The sequence below is a fragment of the Pongo abelii genome, chromosome 1, assembly GCF_028885655.2.
Source record: "Pongo abelii isolate AG06213 chromosome 1, NHGRI_mPonAbe1-v2.0_pri, whole genome shotgun sequence".
Lineage (NCBI taxonomy): Eukaryota > Metazoa > Chordata > Mammalia > Primates > Hominidae > Pongo > Pongo abelii.
In genome coordinates this window covers 214,002,153-214,018,163 of record NC_071985.2, presented here as the reverse complement: position 1 = coordinate 214,018,163, position 16,011 = coordinate 214,002,153, and positions in this window count along the sequence as shown.

Below are 16,011 nucleotides of genomic sequence, written 5' to 3'. Positions count from 1 at the left end.
TTACAATGGGAAAATTCAAATTGTTATATCTACTTCTGTTCCCTGGAAAGCAGAGCCAGGAGAGCATATAGCACAGCTCCTGACTGTACTGTATCTGGAAATGGGAAAAAGTGAAATTAAATGAACAGGAGGATTTGGAAGCACAAATAAACAAGGCAAAGCAGCTTACTGGGTGAATCAAATTACTGATAACGTCCTACCTGTGAACTAACTATTCAGGGACAGAAATTTAAAGATTTGGTAGATACAGGAGCAGACATTTCAATCATTTCTCTACAGCACTGGCCATCCACGTGGCCAATTCAACCTGCTCAATTTAACATAGTTGGAGTTGGTAAAGCCCCTGAAGTATATCAAAGTAGTTATATTTTGCATTGTGAAGGGCCTGATGGACAACCTGGGACTATTCAGCCAATTATAACTTCTGTACCTATAAATTTATGATGGAGAGATTTATTACAACAATGGGGAGCACAAGTTTTAATTCCAGAACAATTATATAGCCCTCAAAGTCAACATATGGTGCATGAAATGGGGTATGTCCCTGGTATGGCACTAGGAAAAAATTTGCAAGTTTCGAAGGAACCGCTTCAAGCAGGAAGACAAAGTTCCCGCCAAGGCTTAGGATATCATTTTTCATGGTGGCCATTGTTAAGTCTCCAGAACCTATACCTTTAAAATGGTTAACAGATAAGCCAATTTGGATAGAACAATGGCCGCTAAGTAAAGAGAAACTGGAGGCTTTAGAGGACTTAGTTACTGAACAATTAGAAAAAGGACACATAGCTCCAACATTTTCCCCTGGAATTCTCCAGTTTTTGTAATTAAGAAAAAATCAGGTAAATGGAGAAGGTTAACTGACTTAAGGGCCATTAATTCAGTTATACAACCTATGGAGACATTACAGCCAGGATTGCCTTCTCCTGCTATGATTCCAAAAAATTGGCCTTTAATAGTCATAGATTTAAAAGACTGTTTCTTTACTGTCCCCTTAGCTGAATAAGACTGTAAACAGTTTGCATTTACAATTCCTGCAATAAACAACCTGCAGCCTGCTAAGCGTTTTCATTGGAAAGTGTTGCCACGAGGCATGTTAAATAGTCCACCAATTTGCCAGACTTATGTAGGGCAAGCAATTGAACCTACTTGTAAAAAATTTTCACAGTGTTACATTATTCATTATATGGATGATATACTTTGTGCTGCCTCAACTCGGGAAATATTACTCCAATGTTATGATCACTTGCAAAATTCAATTTCTCATGCTGGTTTAATTATAGCTCCTGACAAAATTCAGACTAACACTCCTCACTCCTACTTACGGACCTTAGTAAATGACACTATCATTGTGCCACAGAAAGTAACCATATGTAGGGATCAATTGTAAACATTAAATGACTTTCAAAAATTACTAGGGGACATTAATTGGATACAACCTGCTCTAGGCATTCCTACCTATGCCATGAGTAATCTATTTTTTATCCTTAGAGGAGATCCTAGCCTCACTAGCTCTCGACAATTAACAAAGGAGGCTGAGGCAGAGCTACAGCTAATAGAGAAGCAAGTCCATAAGGCTCAAATAAATAGAATACATCCAGAGAAGACTCTAGATTTGCTAATTTTTTCAACTCAGCATTCACCTACTGGTGTTATTGTTCAAGAGCAAGATCTTGCAGAATGGCTTTTTCTTTCACATACTAATTTATGGACTCTAACTCCTTATTTGGATCAAATTGCTACTATGATAGGAAATGGGAGAACTTGGATTGTTAAATTGCATGAATATGATCCTGGAAAAATCATTGTCCGTCTCATGAAGGCACAAATACAGCAAGCTTTTATAAGTAGTCTTACTTGGCAAATCCATTTAGCTGACTTTGTGGGTATTCTCAATAACCATTTTCCTAAAATGAAACTGTTTCAATTTTTGAAATTAACGAATTGGATTCTTCCTAAAATAACTAAATTTAAACCAATTGAAGGTGCTGAGAATGTCTTTACAGATGGGTCTAGTAATGGTAAAGCTTCTTATTCTGGCTCAAAAGGTAAAGTTTTTCAGATGCCCTATACTTCAGCTCAAAAAGCTGAACTTGTAGCTGTAAATGAGTTATTGACTGCTTTTGATATGCCTATTAATGTGATTTCTGATTCTTCATATGTGGTTTGTCCTACACAGTTAGTTGAAAATGCTCAGCTATGATTCCATACAGATGAACAACTGATGACTTTATTTACCCAATTGCAAACAGCAGTTAGGAGTAGAATGCACTCTTTTTTCATCACTCACATTAGGGCTCATACACCTCTTCCAGGACCTTTGACTGCAGGGAATCAATGATCGCCTAGTTGCTACTACAATATCTAATGCCAGACCATTCCACAATTTAACCCATGTTAATGCCTCTGGTCTCAAACGCAGATACAACATTACCTGGAAAGAAGTTAAAGCTGTTATCCAGTGATGCCCAGCTTGCCAAATGGTACATTCCTCATCTTTTACAGGAGGAGTAAATCCTCAAGGATTAGAACCTAATTCTCTTTGGCAAATGGACGTCACACATGTTCCCTCATTTGGGGGACTAGCTTATGTACGTGTATGTGTGGTCACCTTTTCTCCCTTTGTCCGGGCTACATGCCAATCAGGAGAGTCTTCTGCCTGTGTTAAATGTCACCTTTTGCAGTGTTTTGCGGTGATGGGCATTCCAGCTTCTATGAAAACAGATAATGCCCCAGGCTATACTAGCCAAGCTCTAGCTACATTTTTCTCTATGTGGAATATTAAACACATTACTGGTATCTCATATAATTCTCAAGGACCAGCCATAGTGGAAAGAATGAATCTCTCCCTAAAACAACAATTTCAAAAGCAGAGGTAGGGGGGAGGGCTGGGAACAGGGACTACAGGACATTATTGCAATTGAATCTAGCATTATTGACTTTAAATTTTTTGAGCCTGCCTAAAGGCCAGATGCTATCAGCAGCTGAACAGCATCTACAGAAACCAGCTGCAAAGACATAAGCAGAACAACTGGTTTGGTGGAGAGATCCGATAACAAAAAGTTGAGAAATAGGTAAAATAATAACTTGGGGTAGAGGTTATGCTTGTGTTTCTCAGGCCAAAACCAGCAGCCGATTTGGATACCTGCAAGACACCTGAAACCTTGTCATGAGCCAGATGCTGAGGAATAGATTCCAGGAGGATCCTGAGGACACCCCGGTTGCAGCCATGTCGAGACTGATGCTGAAGAGGACCCCAACTGTCATGAGCAACATCCATGGAACACAGCCACCCACCTAGGGACAGATCAAGAAGCTGTTGCAGATGGCGGAAGAAAACCTGAGAAAAGCGGGACAACCAGTCGCAATGGTAATTTAATGATAGCTATGATAGTGGTGATCAGCATTGCCATGAGTATTCCTTTAGCAAGGGCTCACACAAAGAACAATTATACTTATTGGGCATATTTATCAATCTTGGCTGGCAATAATGCCTGGATGCAATCACTCTATGACACAGTTACACATGCTTTCTGATCTCAGTATTTACCATAATGAGTCTGCTCCTATAATTGAGGCATACTGCCCTCAAAAACCTGTTTGTAAACAGAATTGGACCTGGCCAGAAATAATGAACGTACTTGTTTGGGAAGATTGCATTGCAGAACAGGCAGAGGTGCTGCACAACAATTCCTATGGAATCATTATTGATTGGTCCCCCTAAGGGGATGTTTAGCTTGAATTGCTCCTCTCAGTCTGCGTGCCATGGCCACACTGTGTTCAGCTGGTCTGAACAAAAAGGTCAGATAGTAGAAATGGTAAAAAAAAATACTGCAAGAGTTCCTATTGTCTGGAAACATGGCGGTATAGTGGTACCTCAACCTCAAATAATATGGCCCACTTTAGGAGCTAAACATAAGGATTTGTAGAAACTATTAATGACTCTTAATAAGATCAAAATTTGGGAAAGAATGAAAAAGCATCTAGAAGGACACTGTACAAACTTGTCTTTGGAGATTGAAAAATTAAAAGAACAAATATGTAAAGCATTCCAGGCACACCTGACTTTAATGCCAGGAACTGGAGTGCTTGAAGGAGCTGCAGACAGATTAGCAGCTAGTAACCCATCAAAATGGATACAAACACTTGGAAGCTCTGTGATTTCAATGATGATTGTGCTTTTAATCTGTGTTGTTTATCTTTGTATAGTCTGCAGATGGGGATCCTGATTCCTGTGAGAAGTAGCTCACCATGATAAAGCCACCTTTGCTTTTATTGTCTTGCAAAAACAAAAAGGGGGAACATGTTGGGAACAAGCCCCCAAATCTGGCCATAAACTGGCCCCAAAACTGGCCATTAACAAATTCTCTGCAGCACTGTGACATATTCGTGATGGCCATGACACCACGCTGAAGGTTGTAGGTTTACCAGAATGAGGGCAAGGAACACCTGGCCCACCCAGGGTGGAAAAGCGCTTAAAGGCGTTCCTAAACAACAAACAATAGCATGAGCGATCTGTGCCGTGAGGACAGGTTCCTGCTGCAGGTAACTAGCCAGAGCCCATCCCTTTGTTTCAGCCCATCCCTTTGTTTCCTGTGAGGAATACTTTTAGTTAATCTATAATCTATAGAAACAATGCTTATCACTGGCTTGCTGTCCATAAATAAGTGGATAAAACTCTGTTCGGGGGTCTCAGCTCTGAAGGCTGTCAGCCTCCTGATTTACCGCTGCACACTATATTTCTGTGTGTGGGTCTTTAAGCCCTCTAGCACCTATGGGTTAGGGTCTCCATGACTGAGCTGGCCTCAGTCCACTATGTTGCCCAGGTAGGTCTTGAACTCCTGGGCTCAAGTGATCCTTCCACCTCAGCCTCCCAAAGTGTTGGGATTACAAGTATGAGCCACTGAACCTGGCTGGGTTTTCTTAAGGTAATCAAATGTATAGCATTTCTTGAGATTCAAAAAGTTGCCATTTTCTGAGCCCAAAAAAAATACAACTATTCAACTAGCATTTATCATGTGAAAAAAAAAAAGAATTAGAAACAGACATGTTGTCAGAGCAATTAGTTTGTTTTCAATCTTAACGACACTGTGACTCACACATCAAAAGTGTTTTCCTGTTTGCTTTGCAAACCAGGAAGCTCAGAACAAGATTTGAGTACATCTCTAACATTTACATGGTGCTTAAGGCAAGAGATGTTTCAACAACTCTGTTTTAATTTGTCTCTTAATTCATCTCATCTTTATTCTTTCCCCAATTTTTTATTAGTTCCAACTTCATTTTTTTTTCAAGACAGAGTCTTGCTCTGTTACCCAGGCTGGAGTGCAGTGGCAGTGGTGTGATCTCGGCTAACTGCAACCTCCGCCTCCTGGGTTCAAGTGATTCTTCTGCCTCAGCCTCCTGAATATCTGGGATTTTGCCCAGCTAAAATATTCATCTTTAAAAATATATATATAGCGCAGGCTGGGTATGGTGGCTCACATCTGTAATCCTAGCACTTTGGGAGGCCCAGGTGGGTGGGTTACTTGAGCTCAGCAGTTTGAAACCAGCCTGGATAACATGGCAAAACCTCATCTCTACAAAAAAATACAAAACTTAGCCCGGTGTGGTGGCACGTGTCTGTAGTCTCAGCTACTTGGGAGGTTGAGGTAGGAAGATGGCTTGAGCCCAGGAGGTTGAGGCTGCAGTGAGCTGAAATCACACCACTGCACTCCAGCCTGGGCAACATAGTGAGATCCTGTCTCAAAAAAATAAAAAATAAAAATAAAAATAAACTATGCAGTGAGGAAACTTTTAAAGATATGGTTGTATTAAGTCAAGTTGACACTAATGAGTTATGTGAGTTGTAATCTGCCTTGAGCTGTTTCTCCAGCAGTGGGAAACAGGGACTTTGAGCCATCCCTACTCTCCCTTCTAACTTTCTTTCCTAAGAGCCACAGAAAATTAAATGAGATTGAGTAAGTTCTGCATCAATCAGGGTTCTTGGCTGCAAGCCACAGAAACTGACTCTAACTTAAGCAAAACCAAAATTTATTAGAAGAATGTAGGGGCTCATAGAATCAAGAGGAAGCTGTGGGGCCAGGCTTGGAAAATCAGGAGGAACAAACAGAGCTCTGGAGGCCTGGCAGCTATGTTCGCACAACTCTAGCGGCTACTCTCAAAGTCCAGGGATTAGCAAACTGTGGCCCACTGGCCAATTCCAGCCCACTACATGTTTTATAAATAAAATTTTAGGTCAGGCATGGTGGCTCACACCTATAATCCCAGCACTTTGGGAGGCCGAGGCAGGTGAATCACCTGAGGTCATGAGTTTGAGACTAACCTGGCCAATATGGTGAAACCCTGTCTCTACTAAAAATACAAAAATTAGCCAGGTGTGGTGGTGGGCACCTGTAATCCCAGCTACTTGGGAGGCTGAGGCTGGAGAACTGCTTGAACCCAGGAGGCAGAGGTTGCAGTGAGGCGAGATCACGCCATTGCACTGTAGCCTGGGTGACAGAGTGAGCATCAGTCTCAAGAAAAAAATTAGTTTAAAAAAATAATAAAATAAATAAATATAAAGTTTTGTTGCAACTACTTCTTTCTGATAACATAGCTGATTTCTTCAATCCAGTCTGCAATGAACAATAGCTGTCCCCAAGAATGTTCATCTGTTGCTGCCTATGGCTTCCTTCACACTTGACAGAGACCATGTGCAAAGCCTAAAATATTTACAGAAAATGTTTCCTGACCCCTGCCATTGCTTAACATAGAATAGAATGGAAATGGCACTCCTCCTGGAGTTGTGCAGTATACAAGTGGCCTTGTCTGGAGGGAGGCTGAGCAGGCAAAACTACATGCTGCAGGACAGGTGAGGTTTACGTGCTTTCTCAGTGGTGAATCTGGGGTTTCCAACCTCTTTTCCTGTTTTCTGTCTTTAGAGAGTCCATGGGTTGAGCTTAAGTCCAATGTCCAGCCCTGGCTATTCTATGGGACAGAAGGTGAAAAGATCTGGTCCACTTGGTTTCCTTTACAAGGGTGGTAAAGGGTGCCAGAACTGCCCTCACATCAAGATTCCAAGTGTGTTCCTGTAGAGGTGGACTGGGGTATTAACAGGAAGAAGGAAGGAGATGGATGCTGATTGGCCGAAAGTCTATAGATGTCTTCACAGATGCTTACAAATATCACCACCGCTGTTACATGACCCTTCCAGGTAGATCTAGGTGGCTCCTTCATTCGTGTCCTATCGGGGGAACCAGCCCCCAATATTTCAATGTAGGTTCTTTCTATTTTCCCTAAGTGTTGGCCAGTCTGAGAAATAAAGAGAAAGAGTACAAAGAGAGAAATTTTACAGCTGGGCCTCCAGGGGTGTCATCACATATTGGTAGGACCGTGATGGCAACCCCGAGCTGCAAAACCAGCAAGTTTTTATGAGGGATTTTAAAAGGGGAGGAGATGTATGAACAGGGAGTGGGTCACAAGGATCACATGCTTCAAAGGGCTATAAAGATCACAAGGCGAAGGCAAAATTAGAATTACTGATGAGGGTCTATGTCCCACCGTGTGCATGCATTGTCTTGATAAACATCTTAACAGGAAACAGGTACAAGAGCAGACAACGGGTCTGATTAGAATTTACCAGGCTGAAATTTCCCAGTCCTAGTAAGCCTGAGGGTACTGCAGGAGACCAAGATGTATTTCAGTCCTTATCTCAACCGCATAAGACAGACACTCCCAGAGCAGCTGTCTACAGACCTACCCCCAGGAATGCATTCCTTCCCCAGGGTTATTCCTTGCTGGGAAAAGAGTTCAGCAATATTTCTCCTACTTGCTTTCTGCAAGAAGAAAAATATGGCTCTATTCTGCCCGACCCCACAGGCAGTCAGACCTTATGGTTATCTTCCCTTGTTCCCTGAAAATCACTGTTATTCTGTTCTTTTTCAGGGTGCACTGATTTCATATTGTTTAAACACACATGTTTTACAATCCATTTGTACAATAGTGGTCCTGAGGTGACATACATTCTCAGCTTATGAAGATAACAGGATTAAGAGATAAAGACAGGCATAAGAAATTATAAGAGTATTATTAGGGAAGTGATAAATGTCCATGAAATCTTCACAATTTATGTTCTTCTGCCTTGGCTCCAGCCGGTCCCTCCATTCGGGGTCCCTGACTTCCCACAACAGTGTCTTTCCTCCAGCATCTGGCCACTTCTCACCACCTGCACTGCTGCACCCTAGTCCTGCACCTGCACCCTAGTCCAAGCCAACTCCATCTCTCACCGGTATTATTGCAGCAGATGCCTAATACCCATCTCCATGCTTCCACCTTTGCTTACTGCAGTCTGTTCTTCACACAGCTGCCAAAGTACTTCTGTTGTCTGTGTGTCGGTTTTTTTGGTTTGTGGGGTGTATTAGTCTGTTCTCACATTGCTATAAAGAAACACCTGAGACTGGGTAATTTATAAGAAAAGAGGTATGGGCGCAGTGGCTCATGTCTGTAATCCTAGCACTTTGGGAGGCCGAGGCAGGTGGATTGCCTGAGCTCAGGAGTTCAAGACCAGCCTGGGAAACATGGTGAAACCCTGTCTCCACTAAAATACAAAAAAAAAAAAATAGCTGAGTATGGTGGTGTGCACCTGTAATCCCAGCTACTCAAGAGGCTGAGACAGGAGAATCACTTGAACCTGGGAGGTGGAGGTTGCAGTGAGCCAAGATTGCACCACTGCACTCCAGCCTGGGTGACTGAGTGAAGGTTTAATTTGTTCATGGTTCTTCAGGCTATATAGGAAGCATGGCAGCATCTGCTTCTTGGGAAGCCTCAAGGAGCTTTTACTCATGGTGGAAGGCAAAGCTGGAGCAGGCATCTTCACATGGCTGGAGTAGGAGGAAGAGAGCAAGGTGGGAAGTGCCACACAACTTTAAACAACCAGATCTCATGAGAACTCGCTATCGTGATGACAGCACCAAGTGGGATGGTGTTAAACCATGAAAAACCATCCCCATGATCCGATCCCTTCCCACCAGGCCCCACCTCCAACATTGAGGATTACAGCTGAACATGAGGCTGGGCACGCTGGCTCACGCCTATAATCCCAGCACTTTGGGAGGCCAAGATAGGCGGATCACCTGAGGTCAGGAGTTCAAGACCAGCCTGGCCAACATGGTGAAACCCTGTCTGTGCTAAAAATACAAAAATTAGCTGGGCATGGTGCCAGGTGCCTGTAATCCCAGCCTGAGGCAGGAGAATTGCTTGAACCTGAGGCAGAGGTTGCAGTGATCCGAGATCGTGCCACTGCACTCCAGCCTGGCAACAGAGCAAGACTCCGTCTCCAAAACTGTATCATTGTGTGATTCCTTAACACCCAAAGTCAGATAATGCTCACCATGCCCACTGTCTTCCTCTCTCACTCAGAGTAAAGCCAACATTGTCAGCAGGGTGACCTCCTTTTATCTCTCCGACCTCACTTCCTACCATTCTCCCTTTCACTCACTCTGTTCCAGCCACACAAGCCTTCTGGCTCCTCCTCCAACAAGGCAGGCATCCTCTTGCCACAAGGCCTTTGATCTTGCCATTCTCTCTGCCTAGAATTCTACTCCCCGGACAATTGCCCAGTTTCATCCATCACACCCTTCAGTCTTTGCTCAAACATCTTCTCAACAGAGAGGACTTCCTCGGCCACCTCTACCCCTCAGCCTGTTTCATCATTCCTCCCTGCATCTCTCACCACTGGGCATGCCACACATACTGTTTCATTAGTCATTCTGTGCCCTGTCTTAGAGAGTAAGCTCCATGAGGACAGGAACTCTTGCTTGCTGCTGTATCACTGTGAACTCGGCGTGAAGCAGAGAAGGCACTCAATGATTAACTGCTAAGTGAAAGAATCCTGACCTAGGAAGAGGTGTGGCTTCTCTTGAACCCCAGGGAAGATCAGGACCCTAAAACCCCTACAGCTTGTAATTGAACATCTTTTCCCACCCTCAGAAAGTTGTTCATGAATTCCTTCACTTCACACCCAAAGAATCTCTAGAATGCAAAGCTAAAAGCTGAAGGCATTGACCTTTCAAGTTCCAAAAATTCTTCAAGAGCAGCTTCAAAAGAGGTATTAGTTTCAGAGCAGTGAACATTTTCTCTCTTTTTTTTTTGTCCCCATCATCCTGCTTAATTTTTTTTTTTTTTTTTTTTTTTTTTTTTTTTTTTTGAGGCAGGGTCTCACTCTGTTGCCCAGACTGGAGTGCAGTGGTGCCATCACATCTCACTGCAGCCTAGACCTCCAGGCTCAAGCAATCCTCCCACCTCAGCCTCCTGAGTAGCAGGGGATGACAGGCATGCACCACCATGCCTGGCTAATTTTTGTATCTTTTTGTTGTTGTTGAGACCAAGTCTCCCTCTGTCACCAGGCTGGAATACAGTCGTATGATCTTGGCTCACTGCAACCTCCGCCTCCCAGGTTCAAGTGATTTTCCTGCCTCAGCCTCCCAAGTAGCTGGGACTACAGGCTCGTGCCACCATGCCCAGCTAATTTTTGTATTTTTAGTAGAGACGGGGTTTCACCATGTTGGCCAGGATGGTCTCAATCTCTTGACCTCATGATCTGCCCGCTTCAGCCTCCCAAAGTGCTGGGATTACAGGTGTGAGCCACCGTGCCCGGCCTAATTTTTGGATCCTTTTGTAGAGATGGAGTCTCACCATGTTGCCCAGACTGGTCTCAAACTCCTGGGCTCAGGTGTTCCTCCCACCTCGGCCTCCCAAAGTGTTGGGATTACAGGTGTGAGCCATAGTGCCTGGCCCTGCTTTATTTTTCTTTATAGATTTGTCACTATTTGAAATGGAGCTGAAGCCTCATCCAGCCACTTGGCTGTCCCTTTATTTTATGTCTTTTCTTTCTCAAATCTCCTTCTTCTGATTTTTCTTTAGGGATACCACCCCTTCTCCACACTCAGTCCATGTGACTTGGTTGGAATAACTTACCATGCTCCAGGAATGGGCATGCAGTTCAGGTCTACACTAGTCAATCTATTTTATCCCTGGCCACAGTGACTGCTTTGAATATGGCCATGTGACCCCATTCAAACAAAAGAGAGTCAGGACCAATGCAGGCCAATGGACTCCAGGGGCATTAGAGCATCTTCCTGCTGGTTTTAAGAGAAGATAAGGTGTAAGCCTGGAGTTGTTGGTGCCAGTGCCAGAGCTTTCAATAAGCCTTCCTATATAACATTCCACAATAAAAAGACAAAGAGAGATAGGTCCTGATAACCTTGAGTCCCTGGATCCAGCCATACCTGAAGCCAATGGGCTTTTCAGAGACATATTGCCTAAGATGGTTTGAGTTTCATTTCTGTTACTTGTCACCAAGGGATCTTTACTTATTCATCCACTCTTTCCTCCCAATTCACTGTTCATTCATTTGTTCCCTCTAACTCCTCTTCTGCTAGTGAGAGTGTATCTTTAGGTCAGACATCAAACCCTGAAATAGGACGCAAAAGCACTTCCTGCTCAAAGTCAAAATAACTGGCTCAAGAAGGGAAAAGATCAGGCCAGCACGGTGGCTCACACCTATAATCCCAGCACTTTGGGAGGCTCAGGTGGGCGGATCACCTGAGATCAGGAGTTCAAGACCAGCCTGGCCAACATGGCAAAACCCCATCTCTACTAAAAAATACAAAAAACTGGCTGGGCATGGTGGCGGGTGCCTGTAATCCCAGATACTCAGGAGGCTAAGGCAGGAGAATTGCTTGAACCCAGGAGGTGGAGGTTGCAGCGAGCCAGGATTGCACTATTGCACTCCAGCCTGGGCAACAGGTGCGAAACTCCGTTTCCAAAAACAAACAAAACAAAACAAAAAATCCTTGAACTAAGGGCATACACAGCGGCTCACACCTGGAATCCCAGAATTTTGAGAGGCAGAGGCGGGAGGATCACCTGAGCTCAGGAGTTTGAAACCAGCCTGCCCAACAAAGTATGACCTTGTCCTTACAAAAAAATATTTTTTTAATTAGCTAGGCACTATGGCATGTGCCTGCAGTAGTCCTAGCTACTCTAGATGCTGAGGTGGGAGGATTGCTTGAGTCAGGAGTTCAAGGCTGGAGTGAGCCATGATTGCACCACTACACTCAAGCCTGGGAGACAGAACAAAACTCTGTCTCCACAAAACCTGAACTGATACTAAATTGAGTTATTTAATGAATAATCATTGATACCTAAATGACTGCTAACTAAAGATAGAAACAATGCTTGCTAAACATAATTTAAAGTTTATATACTTCTGCTTGTATGCTATATAAAATATTTATAAAATAATATATGTACTATTTAAAATATTTGGGGTTATGTTAATGGACATTTTTTAAAGGTGTAAAAAAGGATGTGTTGCTATAGAAAGTTGTACTGTTGTCTTTGTTAGTCAGCTCCCATGCTGAATAAAGCAGACCGGCCTTAATTACTTACCCTCTCTCCACCCCCTAGCTTGACCTGCAAAATAGAAGTCCATTACTTTGGTAAAAAGTAAAACTTTGGTATCAGATAAAAATTAATATGAGTGGTTGAGATTACACTAGAAGCGAAAGTGACCAAGAGATCCATCTTTATGTAAACAGAGTTTCTCAGGTTTTTGGTTTTTTCTTTTGTTTTGGTCTCTTGAATCCTTTCCACTCTTGGGACTTCATGAAGATCCACAACAGTTTTTGTTTATGTGAATTATAGCTATCAATATTTAATCAATATTTAATTGAAAAGAATTATTTTTTTTCAAGACAGGGTCTTGCACTATCACCCAGGTTGGAGAGCAGTGGCATGATCACAGCTCACTGTAACCTCGAACTCCTGGGCTCAAGTGATCCTCCCACGTCAGCTTCCCAAGTAGCTAGTACTACAGGTGCTTGCCACCGTGCTTGGCTATTTTTTTTTTCTTTCTGAGACAGGGTCTCACTCTGTTGCCCAGGCTGGAGTGCAGTGACACGATCTCAGCTCACTGCAAGCTCTGCCTCCTGGGTTCACGCCATTCTCCTGCCTCAGCCTCCTGAGTAGCTGGGACTACAGGCGCCCGCCACCATCCCCAGCTAATTTTTTGTGTTTTTAGTAGAGACGGGGCTTCACCATGTTAGCCAGGGTGGTCTCCATCTCCTGACCTCGTGATCCACCCGCCTCGGCCTCCCAAAGTGCTGGGATTACAGGCATGAGCCACTGCACCCAACCCATGCCTGGCTAATTTTTTTTTTAAACTTTTTATTTATGTTGCCCAGGCTGGTCTTGAACTCCTGGCCACAAGTGATCCTCAGCCTCCCGAAGTGCTAGGATTACAAGTGTGAGCCACTGTGATTGGCCTAAAATACTTAACGAGTGACTCATTTAAAGCTAAGAATTATGAACACATTGTATGCTAATATAAATAACATTTTACTATTAATATGAAAATTGTTTTGACCTCATAGACCCACTGAAAGAGAAACATTGTACTCAAGTAAAGCATTAATTTGGCCCAGAATATAAAAGAACATTAAAAAAGACAAAACTCAAAAGTGAATTTCACTTGTCTTGGTTTGTCCATATCTGAGTCTGAAAAGGAGCTATGAAATACATTGAAATTGTAGCAAAGTTTGCTCAATCTTGATGGGCTTGATTTACCGAAATATAAAAGGTTATTCCTTACTATATAATTACACAGAGAACAAAGACTCCAGGTCTTAATAAATTCTTTTTTCCCCCTAAATAATCAATTTACTTCAGGAATTCTCACTTATGAAGGAGCTAATGTTCTTTACCATTTTTGTTACCTTCTATGCTTATTTTTAAGTGCTTCTTGTCACAATTACAGGCACCCAAGATCCTATCTTAATCGAATGTCCAAATCTCCTTGACAACTGTTTTGATTTTTGCCTTCCTAAATTGAATCCTTAAATAGAAAAAAATAAAATAAAACTTTCAAAATATGTTCTTCACCTAAAATGATCTTTGAGATTTCCTGAGTATCCCTGGAAAATCACAAAGATTTGTTCTTTCACTTTAGATGAAAAATGCAAGAAATAATTAGGTTTAATTAAAAAGTTGGACGGGAAGAGTTGTCAATTCAGAAGAGATGCTCAGGTTAAATTTGTGTAATTAAAATATTATTCACATAAATATTTTAAAATTGCATGCTTTATGGGAAGACCCTGAGACAATGGCCTTGTCCCTTATATTTTTGTTTTGTTTTGTGGGGGGTTTTGGGGTGGTCCTGGCTGGAGTGCAGTGGCGCGATCTCAGCTCACAGCAGCCTCAACCTCCCAGGTTCAGGTGATTCTTCCACCTCAACCTCCCAAGTAGCTGGAACTATAGGCGCACGCCACCATGCCCAGCTAATTTCTTTATTTTTTAAGTAGAGACGGGGTTTTCACCATGTTGCCTAGGCTGGTCTCAAACTCCTGGACTCAAGGAATCCACTGCCTCAGCCTCCCAAAGTGCTGGGATTACAGGCGTGAACTCCTGCTCCCAGCCGTCCCTTGTATGTTTTTATCCTTAAGGAGAAAGCTCCCATGAGCTAGTTCTCTTATGAACTAGAACTCATGAAACAGATCTGTCGAGTTTTCCGACTTTTATCAAAGTCCTGGTCATGCTTTGCCTGATGATATTGGCAACAACAGTATAGTGTTATCAGCTATGAGTTCAGTTTTCTTTCTTCCTTCCCTTCCCTTCCCTTCCCTACCCTTCCCTTCCCTTCCCTTCCCTTCCCCTTCCCCTTTCCCTTCAATTCCCTTTCCCCTTTCCCTTCCCTTCCCCTTCCACTTCTCTTCCCCTTCCCTTCCTCTTCCCCTTCCCTTCCTCTTCCCCTTCCCTTCCTCTTCCCCTTCCCTTCCTCTTCCCCTTCCCTTCCCCTTCCCCTTCCCCTTCCCCTTTCCTTTCCTTTCCTTTCCATTCCTTTCTTTTTTTTATTTTGTTGAGACAGGATATCTGTCACCCAGGCTGGAGTGCAGTGATGCAATCATGGCTCACTGCAGGCTCAACCTCCCTGGGCTCAGATGATCCTCCCACCTCAGCCTTCCTTACTACCTGGGACCACAAGCAGGCACCACCATGCCTGGCAATTTTTGTATTTTTCTAGAGACGGGATTTCTACATGTTGCCCGGGCTAGTCTTGAACTCCTGGGCTCAAGGGATCTGCCTGTCTTGGCCTCCCAAAGAGCTGGGATTATAGGCGTTAGCTACCGCACCCAGCCAAGTTCAGTTATTTAAAATGTTTACTTGCCACAACCTTCCTTCTTTAATTTGAATCTATCATGGTCAAAGCCAGTGTGTCTTGGTTAGGATGCACATCAGACTCGTCATGGAATAGAGAGCTGTAAACATTTGTAAGGTGTCTAGGCTCTACTCTACTGTTACTGAATCTTGCTTCTTTCTTTTTTTAAACAGAGTTTTGCTTTGTTGCCCAGGCTGGAGTGCAGTGGCACAATCTCGGCTCACTGCAACCTCCGCTTCCTGGGTTTGAGCAATTATCCTGCCTCAGCCTCTGAGTAGCTGGGATTACAGGTGCATGCCACCACGCCCAGCTGATTTTTGGTATTTTAATAGAGACGGAGTTTCACCATGTCAGCCAGGCTGGTCTCAAACTCCTGAGCTCAGGTAATCCATCTGTCTCAGCCTCCCAAAGTGCTAGGATTATAGGCGTGAAGCCACCACTCCTGGCCTGAATCTCCTTAGTTGATATTCTTGGTACCAAACTCCTGGGCTCATAAAAACAAAAATTATGTCCAGGAGCAGTGGCTCATGTCTGTAATCCCAACATTTTGGGAGGTTGAGGTGAGAGGATTGCTTGAGCCCAGGAGTTCGAGACCAGCTTGGGCAATATAGTGCGATCCCATCTCTATAAAAAATAAAAATAAAATTAGCTAGTCATGGTGGTGCATGCCTGTAGTCCAAGCTACTTGGGAGACTGAGGCAGGAGGATCACTTGAACTCAAGAAGTTGAGGCGGTGGTGAGCCACGATCATGCCACTGCACTCCAGCCTGGGCGACGGAGTCAGAACCTGTCTCAAAAAAAAAAAATGTTTCTGTATTATC